The sequence below is a fragment of the Diabrotica undecimpunctata genome, chromosome 6 (genome assembly GCF_040954645.1).
Source record: "Diabrotica undecimpunctata isolate CICGRU chromosome 6, icDiaUnde3, whole genome shotgun sequence".
NCBI classification, from domain to species: domain Eukaryota; kingdom Metazoa; phylum Arthropoda; class Insecta; order Coleoptera; family Chrysomelidae; genus Diabrotica; species Diabrotica undecimpunctata.
Genome location: NC_092808.1, coordinates 148,015,460 through 148,039,992, shown reverse-complemented (window position 1 = coordinate 148,039,992; position 24,533 = coordinate 148,015,460). Strand labels below are relative to the sequence as shown.

Genomic DNA, 24,533 nt, shown 5'->3' with positions numbered 1-24,533 from the left:
GTAGCGCAGCGGTAACTATTCGGTGCCGTTAATTATATAAAAAGCATAATCACGCCACTGCCCACCTTTTTGGATACTGTCGGCACACGCCACATGCGCGAGGTTGGATCTTCCTATGTGGCGTTTACAGTAATATGAAATATTTTTCCTATGCATTTTTGCTCCGCTATGCTCTTTATATTTTACAACTGGTGTTGTTCTGGATAATCATAAAATTAGTAAAGCTCCTTTAATATATAATAATTAAATTAATCCATCTTTTACTCAGTTTCTTTTTTTATAAATAAATTATATCTTTTCGGATAACATTTGAAAGAGCTTTTTTCATCCTCGCGCATCTCCTTACCAAGAGATGAACTAAAACAATGACGATAGCTCGCAAGATAGCCTTGCATACTGCTTTACGTACTAATGACAGTAATTAGTAGAAAAGCTTTTAAGGGCGTGACATATATCTCTCCGTTATTGAATTGTTAACTGAAAGAGACGAGATCCAGACATTTGTAGGCGCTGGGCGTGTAGCATCGACAAAGAACATCTGTGCAAGTTGCCATGAGAAATTTCCAATTCTCGGAAACTTAGTTTCTCGGCGGGTAGAGTGAGTGTAGTGCTGAAATGTGTATGCACTTGTTAGATAACCGAAAATAGATATGAAAGTTGTTGCCTGAAGGGAGCTAGAAACCGACATCGACAGGTTGAATCGTATAAATAGATAACAAGGAAACATGGTGTTTTCGAAATGTGAAAAATGTAGAAAATTTATATTTAGAACTTTAGATAATTAAAAAAAAGGCACACGAACAAGTGTCGCCCAATATTTAATGTTAATATTTTAAAAGGGATAATCCCCAGCCCAGGAGTATAGTATACCATAACTATAGTTAAAAAACTCCACAATAGAAATAAAACACTTCTGTTTTATTTCAGAATTTCAGGCATTTGAAACTTTAGAGAGAGAGATTTGTGTGTGCAATCTTTCGCAGAGTAAAATTTTGAATAGCGCATTGTTGCAGCGAGAGGAAAAGAGTATGAGCGCTGCTGCCAGTTTGGATTAAGTCCGAACAATAAAACAATCGATAAAAATCAGATGGAGCAAAAACTGGCGAATATAAAAATGCTCCAAGGATTCATATTTCGAATAGAAACCCCTAGAGAGAAAATAAAGGAAATAATGAGGACAGTTCGTAGCTCTACCAATTCAGACTAACACAAAGCACTGCCCAGAGCAGAGGCTTGAGGCCCAAGCAAGCAATTTCAGTTCCGCCGATAAGTCATAAGAGAATCACAGGAATATCGGGCGTCACGCTTTTCTGAATTTAAAATTGATTAGGTAACCATGTTGGAGTTTTATTACCCAGGACTCCCACATGGAGAGCATTTGGCTGATAGTTAGTTAGTTAGATAGATATATGTTCCTATCGCGCATCAGAGTGCTATAGGGGGAAAAGGGATGATCTGGATCATTGGAGTGAGGTAGAGTGACTCCTGTTTTCCTCGAGGTAATACACCTCGCTCCAATGAACTGTTACACCCGAACGTAATTCTACGGGGTGAACATGTCTCATAGGCTGGGTTTAATTAAATTGCTTGCTTGCTTGCTTGCTATTTCAAATGGATTAATTTTCCTATTGACAAAATGTCTTTGCGGATGCCTGATGAAAAAGTCGTTCATCGTCGTCGTCTTCTTCTCGGATTATGCCGACTCAACTGCTCATCTTTTCCGAGGAGGTCCCAGTAGCGCCTTCCTCGTGGCTGGTATTTTATTGCTATTTTTAGTATGCGATCTTCAATCAGTTGTTACTGTCTTAATGGATTTTTGTTCTATTGGGAATATGTTGAACTCTTTCCCGATTTTTTGCCGAGCTCTTTCCGTTTTTGTCCTCTTGCTGCCCAAGTATATCTTTCTTTTGTTAAAATGTAATTGCTAAATTGAAGTTTCGTTAATTCTTTGTTCTTATTCACTTCCCTTCCACTATGTTAGGTATAAGTGTATTTCCCACGCACGCATTTAGATCTTCGGCTAATATTATTATGATGTTTTTGTTTGATTTGTAGTATTTGGTAGAATTTTGAGGTTTCGTCTTTTCTTTCGTTTTTGTTTTAAAACTTACTGTAAGGATCTTCTTATTAACATTAATCAGTTGTTTCCATCTAGTGTCAATCATTATCACCACCCCTTCTTTCGCGCTAGAAGACTGTGGTACTCTACTACAAATTAGTAAATTATTATTCACATATTCTGTATCCTTTCATTTTTAAAGAATTATTTTTGAAAGAATTGTTTTAATCATTATTTTTATGTATCTCTACTCACTTTTTCTTCTTTTCCAGTTTATTTAGGGCAAAATTTATTTTTGACATCTTTTATTCTATCGGTTTTGTTAAAGTCACAATACCATTTTCCGTACACTAGTCCTTGTTGTTCAAGTTCTTTTCAATTTATTTTTGAAATATGTAGTTAGTTCATTAAAAATTTTTATTGAGATTCCAATTCTGAGAGGACGTAATTTTATTTTTTTGATGTGTGGGGTTAGTTAGTATAAGCTTACTTTCCCCCTTTTTCCAAGTTATTCTTCCAGCAAATAAAATTGCGTTAATGTAGCTCTATGTCTTGTTTATGTTTTAACAGCATTTTTGTTCGTTCTTTTTTTAGATTTATTTATTTAGAAAAAGTTATAATTTTGATTAATTGCTTCTAATATGAACATGAAAGGATGCGTGAATATGAAGATAATTCGATTAAAAGATTCTGTATGTTAAAGCAATGGCTTCGGGCCAGAACATCACATTCCCTTGTTAATAACGTTCGTGCTAATAGATATTTGAATAAAATGATTGTTCCATAAATTGCGAGATATTAAAGTGTATCCCTTGGGAAAGTGGTCAGAACCCAGTCACCTGCCCGTGGCAGCGCGTGGCTTCAAAATTATTATAAGATTTGTTAGATTTGCATTTAGAGAGTCTGATAATTTGATCACACGGGTTATGAATCTATTTGCAAATCTAATTCTCGAGTTATATCTCCGTCGCATTCCAAGGAATGACTCATCTTTTGTCATAAAATTGAGTTTTCCCAGTTTGCGATGTTACTAAGTATCCAAGGACCAAATTAAATAAGCTTTTAATGCTTTTTTAAATGAAAACGGGAGATTAAGTCCCGACGTTTACCCTGGAATTTTCATTTTCAGAATATTCGACAAAAATATTTATTCTTTTCCTGTTACTTCTTTAACAACTGAATAAAAAAACTCTCTTGTAAATTTGTTCAGGACTTTAATGAATGCCTTTCTAACGAGGATTTATTTCTTTCTCGGGAATATCAAAACACTACTCAAAGCAAAAGTCGTTTGTTAATTCTCCTTTGAGATTAAACAGATACAAGTCACTCATCTGCGAGATTTTTATTTTGAATTTCAGACTAATAAAGAAATAAAATCACTGGGCCAGAAATTTAAGGACTGGCAACTCCAGAGATTAATAATTAGTGGCCTTACAGCGTAAAGAACACTTTATACATAATGATAAATACAAAATGGATATTTTTATAGTTATACCCAGGGCTGAGTTGGACAAAGGTATTTCTACATGGTGTGATTTATCATATCTAGGTAGGGGAGTAGTAGGAACTCTCTCTTGTCGTTTCCTCATTGCTGAGGATCGTGATTTCCTACAATGCGGGCTGTCAATTCTCTCCATCTCTTGCGATTTTGGGCTGCTCTCATGGACTCGGAAAACGTCTCTCCAGTGGCTTTCTGTACTTGATCTGACCATCGGATAGGTGAGCGTCCTCTGCCTCTACGTCCTTCTACGTTTCCGCATACGTAGTAGGAACACCAAGACGCAAAGCTGTCAATGACAATAACTTTTTAATGAACGCTACCTTAAACTTATATTGTACCTCTATATTTGGTATATAAACAAAAACTGAAAAATCATGTGGTTTTTGATAAAAACTAAAGTTAACTCTGCAACAATATTAAAAGTAAAAATTACTAAATGCCTCACTGTTCCTTTCAATGTGGGAACACTGAGACGCAACAATTAACATTATTTTACGTTAAGACTGTCAAAGATTAATTCAAATTTTAAAAGCGAACTTTGGCGCTTAGTTAACACTTGCATTACACGGGGTGGCAAAATCATTTTAATGTCTCTTTTTAATGCATGTGAGATATCTGGAACAACTGGAAAAAAAACCTGTTTTCACATTTAGCGCTTTTTCTTAAAAACGATGTTTCAAAATCATCTTTTTATTTTATTTGAGACAAGACTTTGCCTACATAGTATGTCTTTTGCTTAGAGTTATCACAAACAAGCACATAATTCCCATTATTGGGACAGCGATCAAGATCTTCGAAACTAATTAGTTCGGGATCTTTACCAATAAAATTCTCTCCTCCACTGAAATCTTGTAATTCCATCTTATTTTCAAGTTGCTCATCAGAATCACTATCTAATACGCGTCTAGTTACTTTTTTCTGTTTTGGTGTTTTTTTTTTAGATTTAATCAGTTCCTTTTTTTGGGATATCCGTAGCTATTATCGTCTTTTCTTTGCCTTTATTGTTGCTCTCCCCAGATTTTCTTGTCGGAGCTTTAGGATAACCTTTAAAAACTGTTGGGCTAACAAAGGTTCTCGTGGTCTTAATATTACTTGGACCTGGATTTTCTACAGCTAGAGATTCATTTATATTTTTAGCAGAAGATTCAACTGCAACAAGTGGTTTTTCGAAAAGCGCTTTTGATGTTAACTGGCGTCATTGCTCGTTGATATGCTGTGCCCACACAGGCTGCTACGTTATAAATTGTAAACGTCTGACCGGGATGGTTCATCATCCATGCATCTACTGTAGCATTATAGAAAGTTTGAAATGTTCGTACAGTGTGGCGGTATAGTTAGGATTGTAACGCCATTATTTTTAAATAAATCGATTTGCCTCAATCGATAAATGACTTTGATGATTATATACAGGTGTTGACAGAGAACAAACTAATTATCTGTTAAGATAATTAGTTAAAATCGCATATTTTTTGTAGTTTTCTCAGGCACCGCAAAGTTAAGAAGCTAAGAAACTTATCAAAAATATAGCCATAATTCTTCTTCTTCTTTACGTGCCATCTCTGCGATGAAGGTTGGCAATCATCACTGCTTTTTGACACTACAGCCCGAAAGAGTTCAGTTGAGCTGCATCCGAACCATTCTCTGAGGTTTTTCAGGCAGGACATTCTTCTTCTACCCATGCTGCGCTTTCCTTGAATCGTTCCCTGCATTATTAGCTTTAGCAATTCATATCTGTCACCGCATGTTATATAACCCAGATATTGTAGTTTTCTTATCTTGATAGAATCCAGTATCTCCCTGCCTTTCTCTATTCTTCTTAGTACTTCTTCATTGGTTATTCTGTCTGTCCAGGAGATTCTCAGCATTCTTCGATATGTCCACATTTTAAATTCTTCCCATTTATTGAGGTATTGTTTATTTAAAGTCCATGTCTCCACACCATACAAAAGAACAGAAAATAGATAACACTTTAGTACTCGTTTTCTAAGATTTAGGCTGAGGTCTCTACAACATAATATTTGTTTCATATTATTGAATGCACTTCTAGCCTTTTCTATTCTAACTCTAATTTCTTTGGTATAATCGTTTGTTTCATTAATGTTTGCCCCTAAATAGTTATAATTCTGAACTCGTTCTAACGTCTTATTATTTACATGTAGATTGATGTATCTAATATTTTTTGATATAATCATGAATTTTGTTTTCTTTATGTTTAGTGACAGACCAAATTCTTCACTCGCAGCAACAACCTTACCTAAAATTCTTTGTAGATCTGTACTATTTTCTGCTATTAGTATTGTATCATCAGTATATCTAATTTCACCTATGGGTAGACCATTTATTGTTATGCTTGCTACTTCATCTTATAATGCTTTTTTGAATATTTCCTCTGAGTATGCATTAAACAGTGATGACGACAAGACACAGCCTTGTCTAACAACTCTTTTGATTTTTATTTTATTAGTTTTTAAATTATTTATTCTTATGACAGCTTCTTGTTCATAATACATTCATTATTTATTATTCTTATATCCCGTGTGTCGATGTTCTTTGTTCTCAGTAGTTTTATTAACGGATTATGTTTCACTGTATCGAATACTTACTTACTTGCTTACTTACTCCGTGGCGTTCCAACCCTTCGTGGGTTTTAGCCGACTCGACAACATGCCTCCACTGTTTTCTGTCTCGAGCAACCTCCATCCAATTCTCCACGCCCATAGTGCTTAGGTCTCCTGCTATATTATCTCGCCAACGGAGACGAGGGCGTCCGCGTGGTCTTCTTCCAGTTGGGACTTCCTCCCACACCAGTCTTACTGTTCGTTCGTCAGAATGTCTTCTGAGGTGTCCTGCCCATTGGAGTCTTCTGGACTTTATTTCTTTTATGATGTTGGCGTCTGGGTAAAGTTCTTCGAGCTCTTTGTTAGTTCTTATCCTATATTGTCCTGATGCTTCATCCAGCACAGGGCCAAAGATCTTCCTTAGGATTTTTCTTTCCCAAACACATAGTCTCTCTTCGTTTGCTTTTGTTATCGTCCACGTTTCGCTTCCATACATCACATGTATGATTGTTTTATAGACCTGTATCTTCGTACGTCTTGTTAGTTGTTTCGATTTTATGAGGTTTTGGAGGGCAAAAAGACATCTGTTGCCGGCCTGGATCCCGTTGTTTATTTCTTGTGATCCGTTATTGTCTTCAGTTATTGTTGTTCCAATGTATCGAATGCCTTGTTATATTCAAGGAAGCAGACATAGATGTCCAGGTTTACATCTGAACATCTCTGCATATAATGCTTCTCTGGTCCCTTGAACATTTCTAAATCCGAACTGAGTTTGTCCAATGTCTTGTTCTAACTTTTTATATATTCTTCGACGAATAAACTTTGGGAATACTTTTAGTATATGGCACATAAGACTGATGGTACAGTGATCGCAACATTGTCTGGCGTTTTTCCTTTTCGGTATAGTCACGAATGTTGATAGAATGTAATATACCTTGCAGTCAGCGATAAGTTGCAATATTTCTGTCGGTATTTCGTCTGGTCGTACTGCTTTCTTAGTTTTCATTTCTTTAATTCTGTGTTTTACTTAACTTTCTGTTATTTCTGGTCCAGTCTCTTCATCGAAATATTCGTTATCTATTCAGCCATAAATAAAACAAGTTTTTTTCCATAAAAACATATACCTACTTACTTTAACTAAACAATCACAGGTTTAATGCGTGTTTACTAACTAAAGCGACGTTGTCAACCGTTTATTAAGCTTCTTATATTTCAGTGAAAATTAAAATATTCTGAATCATTCGCAATTATCAATTTCACCCCATTTACGGTACTAAATATTCCACCAGATTCTTTTTTTATTTAGACATTTCCTTTTTATTGTTTTATTTTATTGTGCATTTCCAAATGGATGATAATAAGATTGGTTTAATAAATATTTCAAGGCTTTTGAGTAATAATACAATATTTTTTATACCTCCACAGACAGATTTATACAAATTCTTGTCAGATGATCAACTTACTAGAATAGTTTGTATTGTATAAAACATCCTCGATAAAATATGATAACTGAACAGTACGATTTCGAGAGAAGCCACGTCGATATTTACGTCGAGAATAGCAAATCGGAAAAACAATTTACCACTGCTGCATCTATCTATAACCTCCGACATAAATAAAATCTCATTTATCTTATTTTGCGCCCTTTAAAAATACTACTGATGTTAGCAGGTAATCCGGAGAGGGAACAAAAACACTCAATCTCCATAAATCCCGACTGTTTTGGTGCACTGTTTGTTTCACATCGACTGTGCACTGCTAAACGATTTGAATATTATCTCTTCCATTACAACGTTTTTTTTTATCTTTTTTCGAGCCGTCCTTTCGTGACAAATGGTTGCAAGGAAATTGCTGTGTCTCATATAAAAAATATTATTAATTATTTAACCCGATGATATTTTAACTATTAGAGGAAGATAAAAAGACGACGATGCTTTTTGGGGGAGTTTTAAATGTTCAAACCAAATTTATTGGGCCACAGTTTTTTTATATTTAGTTTAGCGATATTTGATGGAAATTCATTTTGTAGATACAATTCTCAAACATTAACCTTTTAATGGGTATGAACAAAATATACTTACTACGATTAATATTCTTAGGAAAAGTTAATTTGAAAGGCACTAGGTATATAGAAGAACAATGGACCAAATGCAAGGAAGCTATCCATACAGCGGCTTAAGACTTTTTAAAACCTAACCAGGCTAAAATAAACGAAGATTGGTTTGACAAAAGATTCATTAACCAACAGAAAAATTAAAGCATATAAGAGACTTCAGCAGTGCAGAACGAGATCAAACCTGGAAGACTATGAAAATCTTAGACGAGAAGAAAAAAGGACGTTTAGAAGGAAAGAGAAAGAGCCATACGAAAACGCTCTAAACGAGATTGTTAACCACGAAAATGGAAAAGACTCGCGAAAGTTTTACCAGAAAATAAACAGTTGCAGAAAAGAATTCAAACCCAGAATAACAGCATGTAAAGACAGAGATGGACAAAGAACAGATACTAAACAGGTGGGCGAATCATTTTGAAGAACTGCTTAGCGACAGTCGTGAAGAAGACCAAATAGAAATTACTTTGCCTGAAATGGATGAAAACGCTCAAGAGCCGCCCCCACCGAAGAAGAAAATAGAGAAGCCTTTTTAAAACTGAAAAATAATAAAGCCCCCGGTTTGGACAATCTTCCTGCCGAACTCTTTAAAAATGGTGGTGACACCCTTTTTAAACACATGCATAAATTAGTAACCGAAATCTGACAATGGAAGGAATCGCCCGCGGACTGGAAATTAGGTTTAATGCACCCTCTTCACAAAAAGGGAGATATGATGGTGTGTGATAATTATAGAGGCATCACCCTACTTAACGTTGCATATAAAGTATTGTCCAACGTATTGTACAGAAGATTGATCCCCTATGCTGAACAAATAGTTGGGAACTACCAGTGCGATTTCCGACCCAATAAATCAACAACGGATCAAATCTTTACAGTCAGTCAGATTCTTGTGAAAACGCTTGAGTTCGGAGTCGACACCCACCACATATTCGTGTATTTCAAAGCCGCATACGACTCAGTCAACAGACAAAAACTTCTACAGGCTATGGTGGAATTTCAAATGCCGCTTCATCTCGTTCAACTAACGGAACTTACTCACAGTTCACACTCACACTCACAGGCGTAGAGAGTGTAGTCAGAATCTAAAACGAGTTTTCAAGATCCTTCCATTGTAAAAATGGACTGAGACAGGGAGATGGACTGTCGTGTCTCTTATTTAACCTTGCACTAGAAAAAGTAATTCGAGAGTGCCATATAAATACGAATGGCACCATCTATAATAAATCTGTACAAGGGGTCAGATATGCAGATGACATAGACATTATTGCTAGGTCTCAGAATCTCTGATCGAAGCATTTCGATCACTAAGGGCGTCTGCACTGAGAATGGGATTAAAAATAAACGCACAGAAAACCAAGTATATGTATTGTACTAGATCAGGCAACCAGATACCTAGACCATTAATTGATGATCTGGAACTGGAAGGTGTGGACACCTTCGTCTACCTGGGCTCGCTGCTGAACAAAGACAACAATGTCTGCGAAAAAATTAAAAGAAGAATAGTTCTTGCCAATAAGTGCTATTATGGCTTGAGGAAACAGCTGGCCCCAAAACTAACCATAAAAATTAAAGTTACCATATATAAAACACTAATAACACTTTTCAAAATAACTATATTAATTTTATAATTAAGTAATCATGATAAATATTCGTTATATTAGATAATGTATACAAAATAAACCTGATTACTTAGCTAATTGCTGATGTACGAATTCAAATTGGTGAAAAAATATCAACTTTCAATTAAATGTTAATTAACATATGTACAGATTCCATCTCTAAGCATATAGTGTAAATCAGGACACAATTTTTAACTTTAACAATAACAATATTTTATGGTAAGATGGCAGCAGTGATACTGTTTTTAAATTCTAATTCCCGTCGCTCATAAAATGAATATTTGATGGTGGGAATTTATTTTCCCACCACCTATAAAAGGATTAAGGCAGGCACAATTTTATCAACGTATTGGTGTAATCAAAGGTTATTGTAAATTTTCAAAATAAAATGTTTTAAAATATTCTTTCAGGAATAATAATTTAATTGTACTTAAGCATATAATTAATAAAACTTAAAACGTAAAACTTTAGCATATAATTAATTTTGGATCTGTGCTAGCAAATATAATTCAAATAATCTGTCTTAGACTTTTAGGCGCCAAAGTGAATGCAAATTTAGAACATAAAAATCACTTTTGGCTCCCATAACAGAATAAGAAAATATTTTCTTTTATTGTATATATATATATATATATATATATATATATATATATATATATATATATACGATCGTTTGGTACAATTATTATAATTGTGACTGTTTCTAGTTTATTACCGTAATTGTATAAATATTCGTTACGTTTCTTTGTTGCCTACAATTTTATTTTTATCTCCATGTCTTCTTATTTTATTTCAAAAATCCTGAAGCATCTCCCACGCGGTTTCCACATAAGTGCTGTTCATTTCGACACATTAATTACTTAACGTAACAGAGACACTGACTACAATAAAGGCCTTAAAAAGCTTACGATAACTTTATATTCCACTTAAAATTAATTATTAGGACTATCTGTGGAACGAACTCGGGTTCGCACATGTGTTTCAAGCTATTAATTAATCTGTCAAAAAGTAAATTTGTGGGACGGACTACACAATTGACAGAAGCATTTTGAGTGCCTATCTGTGTATCTTTTGGAAACAACATTGGGTGAATGTCTATATTAAGATGGTTTAAAAAGCGTTAAATAAAGACAATGGGATTTGTGAGAATGCATCAGGATGTGCAGATAATTAAAACCTGTTTAAAAAGCTCCAGAATTGCACTATTGCATTGATGCAAATTTATTTTATAAATAAACAAATGAAGTCTGTCTTTTTCTGTGTTTCCTGTTTTAACATTTCCGTCATTTTTAAAAGATAGATTAAAGGATACCAAAAGAGCGTAATGATCCGTATTTAAAAATCCCTTATAAAAGTGATTTGACAGTATGTCATTCGAACGAATACATACCGCTCTGTGAATCAGTGTAAAAATTGGCTGTTTATCGCAGTAAATACCAGTTTTTAAAAGTATTAACTATCAAAAAATGATTAGTAATTGTTGTATAGAGTTTTTAACATCAAAAGCTGTAATATTATTCGGTAAGAAATTGTTTATTACTACTTTTCTAACCAAAACATTCATCTATGTTGACATTTTTTGTCACATTTGACATAAGCCAGTCCTATCAAGGACTGGTTCGGCAAAGTACATCGAGTTAGAATCTAACTCAATGGCGAAGTATTAACCAGGCAACCAGTAATACAGATATGCGCTACAATTGCTGCATACCAGTGGAAACTTTATTACAAGAAAACCAAAAATAGTTACTTTTGACTACATGAGTAACAACTTAAATCAATGTTCTCCTACAGTTAGCAACACCATGTCTGGACACAACATCATCAGTAATAATCCAAATTCATATGCAACTACTACTATGTCAAAACCCAAACCGAAATATCCCAAAAAATATCAAGCCATATTAATACATGCTGAACCAAAATTATTACTACTCGACTACGTCAAAGCCATAGGTAACATTGTTAGCCCCAAAAACATATGCTTCGCCTCAAGAATTTCCAATAATCGGATATGCACCTACTTAACAAATCCTGAACTTGTCGAACATATTTTAACAGAATACCCTACGATTACAATCAACTCTTTAGAACTACCCGTAAGAAGACTGGTTACCCCAGCCAAAAGACTAATAATCTCCAACGTCTGTCCATCAATACCTCATGAAATTATAGAAAAACACCTTCAAAATCTAGGTCTTCAACTTGCTTCACCAGTGCCATATATTCAAGCTGGAATCCCCGGTGATGAATTTACGCATATTAAGAGCTTCAGAAGACAAGTATACGTTACTCCAACCACAGATAGCCTCGAAATTGAAACTTCATTAATAATTCCATTCGACAATAATTCGTACAGAATATTTCTCTCCACCGACAAAATAGCATGTTTTATATGCAAAAACATGGACATACAGCAAATAACTGTCAAAATCACCCTAGCAATCCTCTCCCAAATGAACAAGCGTCCCCAGCTGCACCCATTCCTGCTACCCCAATATCAAACAATATGGCACCACCAAACACAACACAAAATACGGTTCCTAGTCAACAGATAAAAACTGTCGATATATCCACCACTTCTATTGCCGCAAACAATGAATTTCTTCCTCCTACCACTGGTCAGAAACGAACTCATTCTGACTTCAGCGATTCTACCTCCCAAGAAACAAACACATCTACTAACCTACCCATCAAAGACCAAGATCCAAGATCCAAGAAAGTCACATCTGATCAATCTAAATTAACCGCCTCCTTCCTCTGTTCTCACAATCAATAATCTGTATCAAGAAAATCCAAACTTATTCTCTTTACCGGTTGAAAATTTTCTTGCCTTTCTAGAAAACTCATTCAGCATTAATAACCCTCTTCAAGATGTTCGATCACTACTCGACGACATGTTTAGAATATACCCTTCACTGGAAGATAGAAAAATCAAGAATAGATTTACAAGAGTTTCTAACAAAATTAAACAGCAACTTAATATAGACAATTCAGAAATTGGAAGCACAACATCGCAATCTACAAATAATGATGAAGATTATCTAACCGACTCTTCTCTAACCTCTCAACGTCCTCAATGTTAAACATATTTTACTTTCACGTTAGTGCAGTGGAACTGCGATGGGTTCTACCCTCACTTAGAACGCTTACAACAATTAATCAATAATACAAAAGCAGATATCATCTGCCTTCAAGAAACCAATTTCAAGGAAACACATAGACGTAATCTTAAAAATTTTTAAGGTTACCATTTCCTTCGAATTACGTATACAAAAACAAGTGGAGAAACATCTATCTTCGTGTCTCATGATTTATTTTCAATACAATATATCCTAACTACCAATTTAGAGGCCATAGCAATAACTGTCTGGTGTTCCAACCAAAAAACCATATGCAATACATATATTCCACCTAATTACAACTTAACAGAAACCGAGTTTTTTTTTTCTTGAAACACATTCAGTTGTTCAACAGAATATGACCCCTTGTTTTCCATGTACTTTACTTATATTATATTATTTAGTCATAGGTTCTAAGCTTATTGATTAACTGTAGCAATTAGTAACATGTGATTCTTGTAATTATTGTACACAATATTGTTTGTGTCAATGGTCTTTGCAGCCGAGACACATTAATTTAAATAAATAAATAAAAAATTAAGTTAAATTTCTTTTTCTCATTTCTAAAGCCCCTATTTTTGTAAAAACACTTCAATGTTTTAATTATTTTTTAACGACTCATTGTCTTTGATATTTTGTTTTTACAATTATGGAAGTACAGAAGTGCCTTCTGTCCCTAGTACAGAAATTTGCCATTGTGATAGTTGCGGAATGGCAAAAATGCTCAAGAGTACCAGTAAAACATCCTGAACCCCAGAATATCGAATAAAGAATATAAATGTAAAAAATCAAGACCATCACAAATTCGAAAATTAACCCTAATATTTGACTTATCTTAAAAAGTCCTTATTACTGAATTAATAAGTCGTTATTTCAGTTTACAGGTTTAAATATACCCATTAACCGCCAAGGTATGAAATATGTAAATTTTTTATAAAAATAATATAAGGGTTAGTTATTTATGGTGTTTTAAAGACAAAACTGGATATAATTTTTTTTAGGTTACAGGGTGTTCTAAAAAAATAATGTTGCGTTTTCGCATCAATGGCGGAATCTGTTAAGAAATTAATGAAATACACTTTTATGGATTATGAGATTTATTTCAAAATTAAAGATACAAAAGTAGTAAAACTAAATAAAATATTTGTAAAAAAACTATAAAACCTAATATTACAATTTATGGAAAGCTGTCAAAACATGTAGAGTGTAAATGTACATTGCACTTCTGACACATATATATATATATATATATATATATATATATATATATATATATATATATATATATATATATATATATATAGTTTGGCTTTTACATTGTCTGCATCTTTTTCTTGACTTTTCAGGGTGGCGTATTACGATGTGGTTCACTTTGTCAGTTCTCATTTCTTTCGGTATTTCTGACTTTGTTGGCCTTCCTCGTCCTTTGTATTTAGGATCTGATGTACCCTCATCGTCGCTGGCTGATAATGAATTACTTTCTTCTGATTTTATTAGCGCCATAACAATATAAGAGCGAAACTCTAATTGCGATATTGTAGAGTCATTTGCCAATTTATAAATTTTCCATGCATTGACGATTGTACTGTCTATAGTATTTATAAAAAGAGGCCACCACCATTTCTTTCCTCTTACTCTTATACGATAATTGGCTATGCCGTTATCGTGTAAATCAACACCCCCCATATTTTTGTTGTATTCTTTTATTAGAAATGGCTGGTCTACACTTACTTCTTTTCGTTGTTTTCTATCATACCGTTTTACTTGCTGAATTGGATTTATTGGTATATTATTTGACATCATAATAACGATTGAATTATCATTCCATTTAACTACACAAATTTTGGATTTTAAATCATATCTAAAATCGAAAGCACCTCTGCCCCCTTTTTTTAAATCATTTGAGCTATCTAAAGGACACTTTTGGATTCTGTTTTCCCGCACAGTTCCTGTGGCGTATATATTATTTTCAGTAAGATATTGAAATAGTTTAAAAGACGAAAAAAAATTGTCAAAAAATATTCTGTGTTGAGAAGGAAATTCAAGAACTTTTAATAGATCTATAACAACATCTGCTCCCAGTCCCATATCACTTTTATGTTCTCGTGCTCCAGCGTATGGACTAAACTGAAACAAATATCCATCTTGAGAACAAAGACACCAAATTTTAAAACCGAAGCGAACAGGCTTCCCTTTGATGAACATTTTAGCGGAGTGTCTACCAAAATAAGGAACCATTTCCTCATCGACTGATAAATTTTGTGAAAATACACCAAACTGCAGATTTCTTTTGTTTATTTTGTCAAATAATGGGCGCAATTTAGCAAACTTATCTTGCTTGTCAAGTTGAGCATTATCACATACATGTATATATTTTTTTATACTGCGAAACTTATTTCGACTCATGCAATTTTTAATTAATGGTACTCCCTTGTCCTCATCTCTGCTCCAATACATCTCCATTTGTGGCAACGTGTGATATCCTGACAAGATCAAAATAGCAATAAATTTCTTTAAATCAGATACTGTCATTGAAAAATCATGTCGATTGTTGTCCTTGGCATATTTTAAAGTGTATTTTAAAATCATGTCTAATAATTCCTCGTCAAAAAAATTATAAAATACTTCAACTGGTGATTTACCGTAAAGCATGTCCTTTATACGTTGTTTTTGAATGTGCTCCTGCGATTCCGGAAAATTACTGTATACGGGGTCCCTTTTGCTCCAGTTTGGATTATATTGAACAGATTTTGCCCTCTTTGAAGTAGCCTGGCTTGTAGAAGGTTCATTATAATTATCTTCAAATTCATTTGTGTTGTCCTCAGCCATCAATTCGAATGTCCCAGCAGTGTCTTGAGGCTTATCATGGCCTATAAGTAATAAAAAAATAAAAGTTACATAACAGTATCTTATATAATTATACCGTATAATCATCATTCAATCTTCGCTTATCCACTGCTGGACATAGATCTCCCTCATAATTTTCCATCTATTTCGATCTTGTGCCTCTTGCATCCAATTCCTATGACAACGTTTTAGATCGTCAGTCCAACGTGTTGGTGGACGACCTCTGCTTCGGTAGGCATCATCTCTTGGTCTCCATTCCAGTATCCGCTTTGTCCATCTATTATACCGTATATTATATACCGTATAATACCTTCCAATAAATCGTCATCTATTTCCTCTTCATCAGTAAGCTCATCGACATCTGGTGGTATTATAGCATCAATTTCGGTCTCATTTTGAATTTCTTCAATAGCAGCTTCCAATTCTTGAATAGTAAGAGGTCTATTCCGATCGTAATTATCTTTCCACTTATTTTTGCCAGAACTCATTATATATGTTTTATCCACAACAATACAGAGAAACACAATTATTGCTGTATATGCTTATACTAAAACGCTCTAGACAAGACTGAACACTGAACTAGTCAAATACGGTTACACTCGATTTGTCACGTAGCGTAGGCGGTATTACCTAGAGACAGCACATTCCGCCGTTGATGCGAAAACGCAACAATAAGTTTGAATGCATGTAACTTTTTCTTGATAAAATTATTTAATTTTTTTGTATGGTTATTGCTAAATCTGTAGTTTATGCTTTATAAAAATCATATAAACCATTATATTATAAGCAAAGTGAAAATTCTACAAGAAGATTATATAGTCATGACGAATCATGTAAAAAACTGCTGAAAAAATTAATTTATAATAGATAAACAATTAATTATATTTGTTCTATAAAATATATTTCAATATCATCAAGCCTTTAGGAATTAAAACATATAAAGAATTTTCTAAAAACAAAATATTTAGTTGTATAAAAAAAATTCCTTTTAAAATGTTGCGTTTTCGCATCAACGGCGCTTAATGGGTTAATATAAACAATCATTCTACATTTGTCAACATCAAAAAATGTTTTAAACCACCACAGACAGACTCTCATAACGATAAGATTACATAGGTAAGGTCTTAATCTTTTCGGTAACCCGATTCTCCAAGAAGCAGTTAAATTCTCAGACAACAAAATATTTTTAAGTAGCTAGAGAAGAACCACAAATAGTAGTAGGCCATAATGGGCGCATGTAACATATCAGGAACGCCATTGTCCCTATTGTCGTCCCAACATTTTTAAGATATCCGAGATGGTTTATGTGGCTTTAACATTTTGTAGAGTTCTATAGGGCAAGGATACGCTTTTAGTACAGTGAATTGTGGTCTCACCGAAAACCCTAAGCTGAGATTGTATTTTAAAATACTGAATTATTTATAGTAAATTTACAGTACGATGCAATGTTATTTGACAAGCATTTCAAAAATAAATTAGCACTTGTTTAAATAGTCTCATTGAAAAGTTAGATTGAGATTACATTTTTGAGGCAATATTTTTTTGGATGTGTGAGACTGTGAAAACATGTTTGTATTTTGAGAACGATTTCCGAAGTGAAAATTGAAACGTCAATAAACTTACGTTAACCCTTAATTGGGTGTATCAGAAGAACAATGGTCCAAGTCCAGTATTTTTTTTATGTTTTTGCCTGTTTATTTTCTCTAAAAGCCATTGTTTTCAATGCAACAAACAGCCAAGTCCTGTCTCCATTGGTTATACCGTAGACAGCATAAGATTACTCTTGTTGTGAAAAGAATTTGTTATGTTTTATCGCAACAGTGAGTCAATTCCACCTGAGTCTATGAATGCGTTAGTTCAAACGTAATAATATTGTGTTCGATGTAAGCCGTTGTAAATGTTTCAGTTTAACACTAGAAAGGCTTAACATACCTACCTAGAAAGCCCGAAGGGATCATTTTGTCCCCAAGTTCCTAAATCAATAAAACCCAAGTTTAGAATTAACTATTTATTTGGGAATAAACAAAAAATAAAAATAAACAGTTTTAAGAAATTATATAAACTCTTGACGATAGAATTTGATTTAATTTTTTAGTTTCATTTTAAACATTTGGAACACCATACAGTTTGCAGTTTTTGGCATTTGCCACACATTGCCTTGTTACAGCCGTGGCACTAATTGGAAGTATGATTTCCTTTACAAAACATTTTTAACTGACATTTTTTTCTTTTTTGGCTAGTAACAGTACTGGTGGTTGGTAAATCCGGTGGTGCTGGGTATAGTACCAGATTTCGGGAGGCAAGGTATGGAGCCCGTAATTCTTCACACAGCTGAAGAATAAACTTACGACGACTGATTTTACTTCCAGTAACTTCTTTATAAATAATCCATGCATTTATTGCTCCTAAGTCAAGAATGTTATAAAACACGTGCATTGGCCATCGTCTTGAAGCAACTTTTGTAGTATAAAGACGCGCCATTTGGTCAACTACATCAACCCCGTATTTTGTTTTATTATAAAAACTTACTGTTTGAGTAAGTTTTTTTCCATCGACAGCAACATCCACTGATTGATGTAATGAGCTCAACAAAAGCACATGTTTGTGACTCTTTCCTTGGTATGCAGTAAGTGTTATCTTTTCGTCGCTCTGGAATATATGGGTAACATATAATTCTCCATTTTTACTCTTTACGCTTAGATGAACTTCCTTTCTGTTGCTATTCAAAGTACCCACAAGACTTGTTGATTTTTTTTCAATGCCTTGGTCAATTTTAACGATGTAAAGTAGTTATCTGTCGTAACATTTTTGCCCTTTCCCAGTTGATTTTCCATTAACCGCAAAACAACATGTTCACCAACACTTGTATCTTTCTTGCGTAGATGATCAGTGCCAGTATAAGGGTAACCATTTACAGTATATTTTGATTCCACGCATGTTAAAAGCCAAAATTTTATGCCAAACTTATCCGGCTTATTTGATATGTACTGTGTGAACGGGCACCTGTCTTTAGAAGGCAGTAGTTGTTCGTCCACAGTAAGGTTTATTCCCGGTTTGTAACATGCACCACTATTTTCTATAAATCCATTCCAAACTGCAGAGGCTAGAGCAAATTTGTCGGTTTTCAATCGTTCAGATCTCGTTTGCTTTATGTCAAATCTGAGATATTTTATAATATCCTTGAATCTGTTTCGTGACATAGTTTGCCTAAAAAACTGAGGACCCCATACTGTTGACCACAAGCTGTTGGTTGGGAAATTTTTGGCGCCGTAGATCTTGCGTACATAATAGCCAGGGCAGCCTCCAGTTCTTCCAAAGTTATAGTCCATGTTTCATTTTTCAAACATCGATGTGCTTCTGCAATAGTGCATTCTTTTATATGACGTAACATGCTGTCGTTGATTATTAGATGCCAAGCACTTACCACACAATTGTTGTGCTGAGCGCGGCGTCCTGTAATGAGCAAACATTCAATGAATATGAAGATACTAAAAATCATAATCTTACCAGGTACTGATCCAGCATCAATAACTTTCCACGTTGTTCCGTCTTTCTATTGTTCGGTGTCTCCGATTGAAATAGTTTTTCCTTGTTGACCTCTTTTTCTCTTGTGACTTGGCTTAGATGCACTTGGATTCACGATAAAATTAGCTGACTCGTGCTGTTGAGTTGTAGAAGCAGTGTTTATATAAATTGGTGAGTCTTGTACAATAAAACTTTCTAACTGCTCTGAAGCATCAGAGTCACTTGAATCATTATTTTGTGGTGGTACGTATTGTTCATCGTCTGACTCATTATTTTCTGCAAATTCAGATTCACCTCCCGAAACATCTTCTTGTATTTTTCGTATTTCTTCAAGAAGTTCAAGCTCTGATAGTCCACGACGAGACATCTTTACAGTCGTCTTGAATTTTCACAATTGAACGAATGTTTCAATATTCTAGAAATGAGAGTCAGCAGAACCTAATAAACCGCTCAATAAACAAAATACTTTCAAGGAACAAACAGTATGTAACAAAATACCTTCTAGGAATAAACGTACATAAACATAATTTTATCTATCCGACAGAAAGTTAAAAGAAATCGTCAAATTTCCGAGAAAACCATAATTAATACAGGGCCAGTTTCCCCTTCAGACTTCTATGGTAGGTTTGTTAGAAAATCCATTTAATAAATTTAGTAAACAATATTTTTTTGCGTTAAATAAGACTTTGTATCAAAATATTAAAAGTCATAAAATATGAAATTATTATTGTGTCAAATAAAAGAACTACAATAACTTCAAATCGCAACAGGGGCCAAATTGGTCCCTCCGACTTTCTAGTGTTAAAACATGTTACAATCGTGTTCAGTTGTGAAATTTTATTAGTTAATGTGATATGGATTTAAATGAAAAACCGAACCTGAAAACAAGCAGGCTACCTGAAAGAGGTTAAGAAATCCAGAAAAGTGGCAGCGTAATTCACGGAAGGCTTTACGAAACAGTGGCATGACATACAAAACCAGCAGGGGAAAAGTAGTTAAAGGTAAAGTTTTCCTATCTGGCTTTGACTGTCGCTGTCGGCGAAAATGTATAGAAAAAGTTGATATAAACAAACGGCGTTCATTGTTTAACTCGTTTTGGCATTTAGGAGATTATAGCCAGCAAAACACCTACTTGCGTGGCTGTATAAAAATTGCAAAAACTGTGAGATCCCTTATACGAAATGGGAACGGTGCTCCCAAAAATTGTTCATATAAATACTTCTGGATACAGGTGATGAGAGTATTCAAATATGTAAAAAACTATTTCTTATAACCTACTGTATCAGTTGAGAAAGAGTGGAAAGATGTCTTGTTAAGGAAGAATTCCACAGCGTTATTGAGGCAAGGGGAAGAGCCCCAACTAAAAATAAAATAAACGATGCTGATGTACGAGCCCACATCGCAGCTTTTCCAGCATTCTCGACTCATTATTCTCATACACGCAACCCCAACCGAAAATATTTGAACAGTGAACTGACAATCAAGAAGATGTACGACTTATACGTAGAACAGTGTGCATTAGAAAACAAGTCACCTGTTAAACAAACGTATTACTACCACGTTTTTAATACCAAATTCAATTTAGACTTTAAACCTCCGAGCAAAGACACTTGCAGTAAATGTGACTCTTGGTCAATGAAACTGAAGGTGGAGAGTGATGAAACCAAGAAAGCTGAAATTGAAACTGCCATGAAATTACACCTTACCAATGCTGAAACAATGAGAAGTTATCTACAGAAGGAAGTCAATAAAACTTCAACGCTGCGGTACTCGTTGACATTCGATCTTCAAAAAGCTCTTCAAAAAGCTCTTCAAAAAGCTCTAAAAAAATATGCATCGACTCATCAAAAAATTGTTATATACAGTGATAGTTGTGGAGGGCATAACCGTAACATAAATGTTTCGTTAGAGCTTCTACGGCTTTGCCATGATGATGAAATGGCTGTGCAAGAAATAGATCTACGTTTTATGATTTCAGGTCATTCTTATCTTCCGAATGATGCAGACTTTGGAATAGTAGGAAGGTTCAGCAAAAATAAACTCATATACGGACCAGAAGATTGGATCAAAATTATAGAAAGTGTCAAAAAGAAAGGAGACCCTTATAAAGTGGTACATTTAAAACATGAGAATTTCATTTCTACAGAAAACCTTAAAGCAAACATTACAAATAGAAAAGTGGATGTGAAAAAAATTCCATGAATTGGCTTAAAATTCAGAAAATTTAATTTAAAAGGGGATATCCATTTTCAATCTTTGTAAGTGAATCAGTTAGTAATCTCGGGGAATATAGAGAAGTTTCGCTAACCAAGAAAACAACTGGCAGGAATTTAAATTCTCTGACCACAGTAAATCGTAGACCTTTATACAACCAACGGCGTCCTGTTACATTAGCCAAAAAAAAAATGACATGAAATCGTTACTCCCTTTTATTCCGCCAATATATCACCCATATTATAAGAATCTACCACGATTAGCTGTTACTAATACCAGATCATTACACCAGGAAGAATTACTGGAGTTCAATGAAGAATCTGGAGACGAATAGCAATATGAAGATTAGAAGTATGTTTTATCATGTTTTTGGAACATTTTGTTATTTTTTGATCATGTAAGCATTTTTTTACGTTTAATTTGTGTAAATTAAACGACTTATTCAGGTGTTGTTTACACTTTAATTTTTCTTACTTAAAGGTTACACTGAAAATTGCGACATCTAATTCAGTGCAACTTTTTCAAGTCAAGTCCAACTTTTTTTTTCAATCAAGAGTGTTTGATTAAACATTGCTAAATTTACGTTTTAAAATTAAATAAAACAAATAAACAACATTTTAAAAAATATATCAGGATTACAATAAAAAAACCTGTACTAGAATTTACATGTAAGAATTAAAAAACTTATTTTCTCACACTGTCTAAAACTGGACTTGGGCCATTTTTGTTCTGACACACCCAATTGTGGCTTATTTTTTCTACATTTCTAATATTTTGTCGCTTGCCGAGCGTGTCAGCTTTCCGCCAAACAACAATTTGCATGCGCAACAATAACGAATACAAATTTATTAAATTTTTGTTTTATATTTTTTGGATAAGAGCTTTTTTTGTACGTCATACGTAACTAATGTTTGATGCATTTTAAAATAACAGGAATAGTATAACATATCGTGTCGGCTTCAAATTTTAACATTTTATCCATTCTCTGACAACTGTTTCGTCAACACAGTCATTGTATCGAATGCGGATAAAAATTTAATAACAGCTTTGGAATATTTATATCGACACAATGTCGCTTTACGAGTGAATATGTTTTATTCATCGTATTATTTGCTCGTATGTATCGTTTTAAAACAATTTCCTTGCTTTTTTTTGTTGAGTTTTAATATCCCCTGCGTTTATTAAATATACAGGTAAACGTCAACAGCAGAAAACATGTTATTTTTGTGTCACAATACATGTCGGAAGGAAGTTTTACATGCAATGACAGTAAAAGAACAAAGTAGAAAACTGTCTGAATACTAAAATGAAAGAATTTGGTATATAAAGGATATACGCGGATGACAGTATATTAATAGCAGAAAACGAAGACAGCCTACAAGAACTATTATATCATATGAGAACATTGTCAAATAAATTCAAGATGAATATTTTATCAATACAGAGAATCAATGATTGTTTGTAAAAAACGTATACAACTATAATCACGTACGGTACAAAATCCAGAGCCTAAACATCGACAACATAAAGAATAGAAAAACATATCGAAATCAAAAACTTTAAAAACTATCAAGGGAGTAACTAAACCTAAACTAAAAAGCCAGAATGCTACAACTACTACACAATTTTTCCAGGCACTCACGATATTGGAGGCAAAATGCTTTGCTGGAACAGGAGTGTTAAGAATTTTCCAGTCAGCTATTATTGATTATAATGTACAGGGTTTCTCATTATATTTTGAACCCCACTTATTTTCCTTAATTTCGGGAATAAAAAAAAATGTAATGGTACCCTTATTGCCGATCCACACATTAAATTGATTATTTAAATGTTCTTGAATGGGTACGACATTATATGGCGGTTCTTTATCTTGCCATATCATACTATTTAATTGATTTTGTGTATAATTTTGATTTAATAACTCGTCCACTTCTGTAATGACTGTGTTCAAATATGATTCCCCAGTTAATTTATAATCATAAAACAATGGTCCAACTATTTTGTTTTGAAATATTCCGCACCACACATTTATTAATTTTCTTCCTGACTTTTTTATTTGCTTAATTTTTCTTTTTCTATTATTTTTCTGTTCCCACGAATACCTATTTCTTCTATTAAAAATGCCTGAAGTTGAAAATTTTTATTCATCTTTCCATAAAATGTTATAAAAATAATTAGGATCATTGTTCAAATAGGTAAGCATGTCTTGACAGAACTGTAAACGCTTTTTTTATGAACATCGGTAAGTTCTTGTACCGGTAATATTTTGTACTGCTTATAGTTGTGCTTTTTTAAAACTCTGTATCGTCACACGGCTTTTCTCTAATGCATTAGTAGCATTGTTTAGACTAGTTTCAGAATTTTCTAGAATAAAAATGTTATTATGGATTTATTCTATTATTTCAGTATTTAATTTTTACCTTCGAAGTAAAGCAAAGTATTAAGATCTTCATCATCATTTCCTACTTCGTTTCTTCCGTTCAAACATTTTTTCGTTTATAACATGACGATAATTATATAAAAATTTATTTACAGAAGGAGTCTGTCGATCTGGATAAATCTAGCCTATATTCTCTTCTTGCCGCTTGCTTGTTTTTATTATTTTTTAGATAAATTGAGAATATATCTACTTTTCCATCTGCAGTATAACCCATTTCGATATGAGGACTGACAGTTTATAATAAACTAATAATTTTTTCATTTTGAAATGTCAGTTGCATAGCCACCTATGGTTACCCTTTTATAGTACCATATGCCATTATAGAACAAAACTAATGCTACACAATGTTATATATTGGTAATCAGGAAATGCAGGGCTACTCAAAACTATAAAAAAATACAGGGTGTCCCATTTGAAATATTGAAGATGCATTTTATTGGGCACTCCCTGTATACAAAATTTGGTCTGTTGCTACATTGTTGGTCGAAACAGATAAAATAATACAACTTTTATTTGAAACTTTTTTTGTATTCCC

General features: G+C 33.8%; 1 protein-coding gene across 5 annotated transcripts in view; it reads left to right on the top strand.

The window, feature by feature from the left end:
• pxb (putative Hedgehog signaling attenuator pxb) overlaps positions 1–24,533 on the top strand; it is a 341,285-nt gene that overhangs the window by 208,427 nt on the left and 108,325 nt on the right. The window lies entirely within an intron of this gene.